Below are 5,788 nucleotides of genomic sequence, written 5' to 3' on the forward strand. Positions count from 1 at the left end.
ACTACCGTTTTTGCAGATCCTCTGAACATGCACCAATTTTAGAAAGGGGGCAGGGTGACATTAATGAGCGAGATTTTAATGTCAATGACTCATTGACAATGAGGAGGCAATATGGCTTTCTTTTATCATTTATTGGATGTGTCATCCATCTAATTCTTCACTTTATAGGCTTGTGAACACCACGATAAATGGATCCTATATGATTGTAAAAATGAATGCTGAGTCTATATTCATTCAAAGTGGCTCTGGAGAGATGGTTTTAATATACAGTAAGCGATGTTAAGAAGATGTAACATTGCATGATCGATGGATGAATAGAATAATCTTATAAACTCCTAACAAGTTCACTGTCTTGAGTAAAGTATACAGTATAATCAGTTTGCTGTAAAAAAAATTATAAATTGTTTTACATATTAAATTGGTACATTAAATATATATATATATATATATATATATATATATATATATATATATATATATATATATATATATATATATATATATGTTTAATGTACCAATTTAATATGTAAAACAATTATAATCAAAAGGATAGTGGATTTGAATTTCATTGCATGGACAAAAAAACAAAGGTATTTGTAGGCCGATTTCCCTACAAAAAAAAAACAAAAAAACAATACCACTGTGAAATAGCGCCTAGTGAGATGAATAGCGCTGGATAGGTTTCTCTAGCTATTATAAACCTCTTTGGTTTGAAAACAGTCATTGTTGGTGCATTCCTGCTTGGTAACGGTGCAGAAATTATAAACTACTGCTTATAGAGAAATATACTTTGGTCTAAAATGGAAACCCAAAATAGGTTGTTAAATTAGCAACATATTGTTATGCATGAATATGGAGGTGTAATCACTACAATCTCTTGAATTGAAAGAATCAGGACCTACTAACAAAAAGCTAAACAACATGGGTATCAATTTTATTAGCTCTCGTAATGAAAATGGCCCTGTTTGCATGACCTAAAAATGGGCTACACCTGAAATGGGCTCAGGCAGAAATTGGCTGCATTGCTGACACAACAAACAAGGCACATTCCATTTCAAGTTTTTCAGTGATGTCAAACAGTTTTTACAGACATTTCCTTTTCCTCCCTAATAGGCCCTAGTGATGGCACTTGTGGGTAGGGAAGAGATTTATTTTTCTTTTCCTGAAATGTTGACCCTCGGAGGGTAGATGAGATGAGATTTGAAGTGTTGTTATTATATAATTTCCCATACAGCACAATTTGGATATTTTGTGCGATACACCAAATGGAAGAAAGTATCCTTCTTGTTATCTTAAAATACCCCTGAAGGATCCATATTGCGAAATGTATAAACTTGCATTAAACCTGCAGGCTGCATAACAATCTGAGCGCATTGTCTTCAGCAGAGCAATCATTTTTGGACAGTTAACCGTTTTTGCTTTTGTTCATTTTTGGCATACAACAAGAAGCTGAATCAAAGCTTGCTGTCACATAGGGCTTAACAATTGATTGAAAATATAACTGAGACTACAATTACTGCTGTCATGAAGGACTAATTGTGAAAAGTGTCAGAATGTGTAACATTTCATTTGGGTGTGCTAAAATCTAAAACGTATTTTGCAGCTCTTAAGCAGTGTGGCCACGAATGCAATAGTGATTGACATTGGTAACTAAAACTACAACTAAAATTTTACCCATTTTGATAATTGAAATAAAGCTGAAATAACATAAAGTGTAGACATTAAATGAAAACTGAAACATTAGAAATAAAATTAGTACAACTAAGTTAAAAATAAAACGAAATGAGAAATAGCAAACAAACTTTTAAAAACTGAAAATACAAAAATAAAAGCTAATTCATGATAATAACAACTATAACTATATATTGTACTAAAATAACACTGTATAGATTACAATATCTATAATAATAGATTTCTAGTAATAAATCAATTTAATCAGCAATTTAATCTCCATTTTGCCGTTCTGGTATGATTACTAATTTTTAATTCCCATTAATTGTTCAAATACTCATTATTATTAAGGGAATGACGCAAAAGGCAAGATCTGCGAAATCATACTATAGCCCAAAAAAATTTAATAAACAGAAATAAAACCTTGTAGATCGTACGAAATGAAGCGTGGAAGAAACTTGCATTTGCAAAAGGACATCCTCCCGCACTGAGCATTCTTTATGTGATCCGATAACCAGCAGTGTATCTCCTTTCTAAGCATTTTCAACAGTACCGAGGTGTCATGTTCAACTAGAACAGGCTCTCTCCCAGTGGACTAGACCCGACTCACATGGAAAGGGCCCTTTTAGGACAGCTAAGCATTAAAAGAAACACTTAACTCAGCTTGGCTAAAAGATAAAGGTGCTTCTCTTGGGAAGTGAGCTGTGATGTGGACTTAAATTATTAAGAGATATACCATCCTTCCCTTTGATGTTTAGACGACCCGTAATGCATTTTGATCTCTTCCAGCCCGTATTTGATAAAGCATTCACGTCACAGGTAAAGAAAGAGTTAAATTCGCGACCAATAAACGTGCCATTTTTCCCACTATGGTGCCAGGCACATTGTAAATAAACTATAACTTGTTTTTAAAGAGTGAATTTATAGACTCTCGTATGAGGCTATGTGGCAGTCCAGAGACATTCATTATCCAAAACAATTTGATAGATGTGATCATTAATTCGAAGACATGAGCTAGCGCGCAGCAGAGGCTGGTTGTAAAGGCTGGATTTATCATGCTGACATTTGGCAAGCCGACATGCCGCTCTCACTTTTGAATGCGGTCAAGCAGCTCTGTGTTCTTTACTGCTATTATCACCTGCGAAACACGTTTCATGTTTTACCTTTTTCCTACATTTCTCATTGGGAGGCAAACATGGAGACGTAAAGAGCAGGGAAGTCAAAGTGGAGCAGCGACAGATAGGAAAAACCACACAAATTCAAGACAAACACCTCACTGAAGAATTCATATGCTCACACATCCAATCAACTCATGGCAGTTGTCGTCACACCTCATAAGTTCTGCTCCGTGGCATGACGTGTGTAGAAAAACACTCAAATTATTAAAGTTCAAAACCATCAGTATAAATCTCAAACTCAAATGGTGAGAAGAGTTTCCATCCATGAGTGGAAATCAGTGGAGAGGGAACAAAACAGGGATGGACATTTTTGTCATTAATCTATAGAACAGAAAATCCCAACTACAGAAACACTTTTGATCTATTGCTTTCCCCGCAGGTTCCAAAATTAACACCCGCTTAGCACCAAATACCAGATTGTTTTAGTTTTTTTTTTTTTTTTTTAGTTTAAAAGTTTAATATTCTATTGTCATTGGTAATTGTGTTGTTCACAACTAGTATGACTTTATGTCTTCTGTGAAACACAAAAGAACAATTTACTGGTAATTTTTTTTCCTTCATCCATTTGCAATTATTTGGGACTGGATATTATAAAACAAAGGTTCTAAAAAAATAAAAAAAAAACTGCCGTAACTGATTAATAATCTTTCTCTCAAGGGAGCCCTTAACTACTTTGAAAAGACTATGGTAATGAGCTGAACTCAAAAGTAATCAGTCCAATTTCCAAATGAATCATTCAGACCACTTATGTGGACTGTACCATATAGTTCACTGAAAAAATAAAATAAAATTCCCTTATACAAAAAAAAAAAAAGTTATGTTGGATGTCAAGATCTTCAGTGAAACATAATGACATGCGGGAGGAAAATGATGACAGACTTTATATTTTTGGGTGACTATTCCTTAAAGCAGAATATCAAACGATAGTCTGATCTGAACTTTTCCAGCGTTAGTGATGTGAGCGATTCAAATCAAAGACGTACAAACTGCCTATTAAATGTTGAAACCTGCATGTCTTCTCACAACTTCAGCTCAGTGGAAGTTGCATCATTGGAAGTTTATCAGTTTGTTTTCTACTTTACTCTGTGGTTCAATACATGTACCTTATATAAAGCAAATAAAAAGAAAACTAGATATATAATTACTATCTTCATGTTTCTGGCAGGCGCAGATTTACAGACTGTTGAGAGGCTCACGTCGCATTTAATTCTGTTAGTGACACTATGACCTGCACTGTTTGTCACATTTATGCAAGAAAAACAGCTAAATCACATTTTAATAAGGACCCAAATAACTTTTAGAAAAATAATGTGAGACATTAAAACTCCTTTATGGCTGGTAATTTCTCAGTTCACAACAACAAAAACAATAAGTCACAACACAGCAACAAAAACAATGTCTTCTTGGACACTGTCTTCATGTGACATTTAACAGAGTGACAATTAGAGTGATTGCACAAATCATAGTTAAGGTGTCAAAATCTCTACTCAAATTGTTTAATAAGTAATGAAAAATCAGAAACACTAAATAAGTAAATAAATAAATTGCAGCTAAGCACACAGAATAAGCTAAAAATGTTACAAGGAAAACAGTCTAAAAAACTATGGTAGTACAGTACCACATTGCTACTATGGACAGACCTTATAGAGTAGCTGCTAAATGTCACAAACTAGAAACAAAACATAAACTAAAAAAATGCTTGTAAGGAGCAGAAAACCAGGACCAATTAACAATGGGAAACCTCATTCAGCCTTTTGCTTCTGGATGCATCTCATTACAAGCCAAAGGGTGACCAAATAACAATATCTTCCACCCACTAACCATAATGCTATGGAACAACATTTCCCTTTCAGTCGGTCACTCTCAACGTCACACCTGTGACTGACGAATTGGGATATTACTTTGATAGGCCAATCTACTTCTAGTGTAAACTAAACGAGCCAATGCACATTGGCATGCAATTATTGCATCCAGCTCCCGCTGATCACAGCGTGAGTATGATAAGGCAGCAGGTGCAATGCACACCAGCTTTTTGCTTCAGAGCTGAGCGACAGTATCATCCTGCTCAAATGTTTGTCCAGTAATGAACTACGAGTTCAGCAGGTTCTTGGGAGCTTCCTGTGTTTGCGAGACGGCTCTTCAGTGGTCGTCGTTCCAGAGTCAAGTGGGTTGCGCACTTCTGGCTGCACTACCCCTTGTCGTTTTGCAAGTAGCCATCTCCCCTGTGCGCCTCAGCACTAAGAGAGCATTTACTTAATAGAATATTTCTCTAAAAGAGCTCCACGGTTGCATCTTTATAAAGACGGATGATGGTCAAGATCGCTGCCTTATGTGTCTGGGTTACAGTGGTGGTAAACCCTGCAGGGAACAAACCCTCTGGGTACCACCACTCTTCCAGCATCTCCGATCCAGTGGAGCAACCCACAAAACTTGCTGGGCCCTCTTTAATGAGCATAACAGCGGCATCCAGTGGGCGTCCACCAGGCCAGATGTCAATCTCAGCATCGGAGGGAGAGCTCTCTGATAAAGATTTGGCCGTGCTGCAGCAGAGCAAGCGGCCCTGAGACAGGTGACCCAGAGATGGAGGGATTTGTTCTTCGGGAGATAGTGAACGCACCACTCCCTATCCCATAGGAGGGTCAGGTGGAGAAGCAAGGGCTGTAGCAAGGGCCCACCCTCAAAATCCAGGTTTCTGCTATTGCTGCATATCATGATGCTGTGAATGGGAAGTCTTTAGGTAAACATGACCTTATCATCAGGTTCCTTCTATACCCTCTTGGGACCTGACTCTAGTGCTAAAATTCAGTTGAGCTAAAGTTTCTTTTATTGAAAACTCTGCCCCTGCCTGCACTTGCCTCCACCAAAAGGGTAGGGGACCTGCACGCATTTTCGGTCCCAAATTCATGCCTAGAGTTTGAGCCGTCTGACTCCCAGGTAAT

At 37.0% G+C, this 5,788-nt stretch overlaps 1 pseudogene; it reads left to right on the plus strand.

Annotated features, from left to right (window-relative positions):
* The window catches only part of LOC127957641 (3-hydroxy-3-methylglutaryl-CoA lyase, cytoplasmic-like), a 27,146-nt pseudogene extending 21,733 nt beyond the window's left edge, over positions 1 to 5,413 (plus strand).
* The last annotated feature ends 375 nt before the right edge of the window (positions 5,414 to 5,788 follow it).

This window comes from Carassius gibelio, chromosome B5 (genome assembly GCF_023724105.1).
Source record: "Carassius gibelio isolate Cgi1373 ecotype wild population from Czech Republic chromosome B5, carGib1.2-hapl.c, whole genome shotgun sequence".
Lineage (NCBI taxonomy): Eukaryota > Metazoa > Chordata > Actinopteri > Cypriniformes > Cyprinidae > Carassius > Carassius gibelio.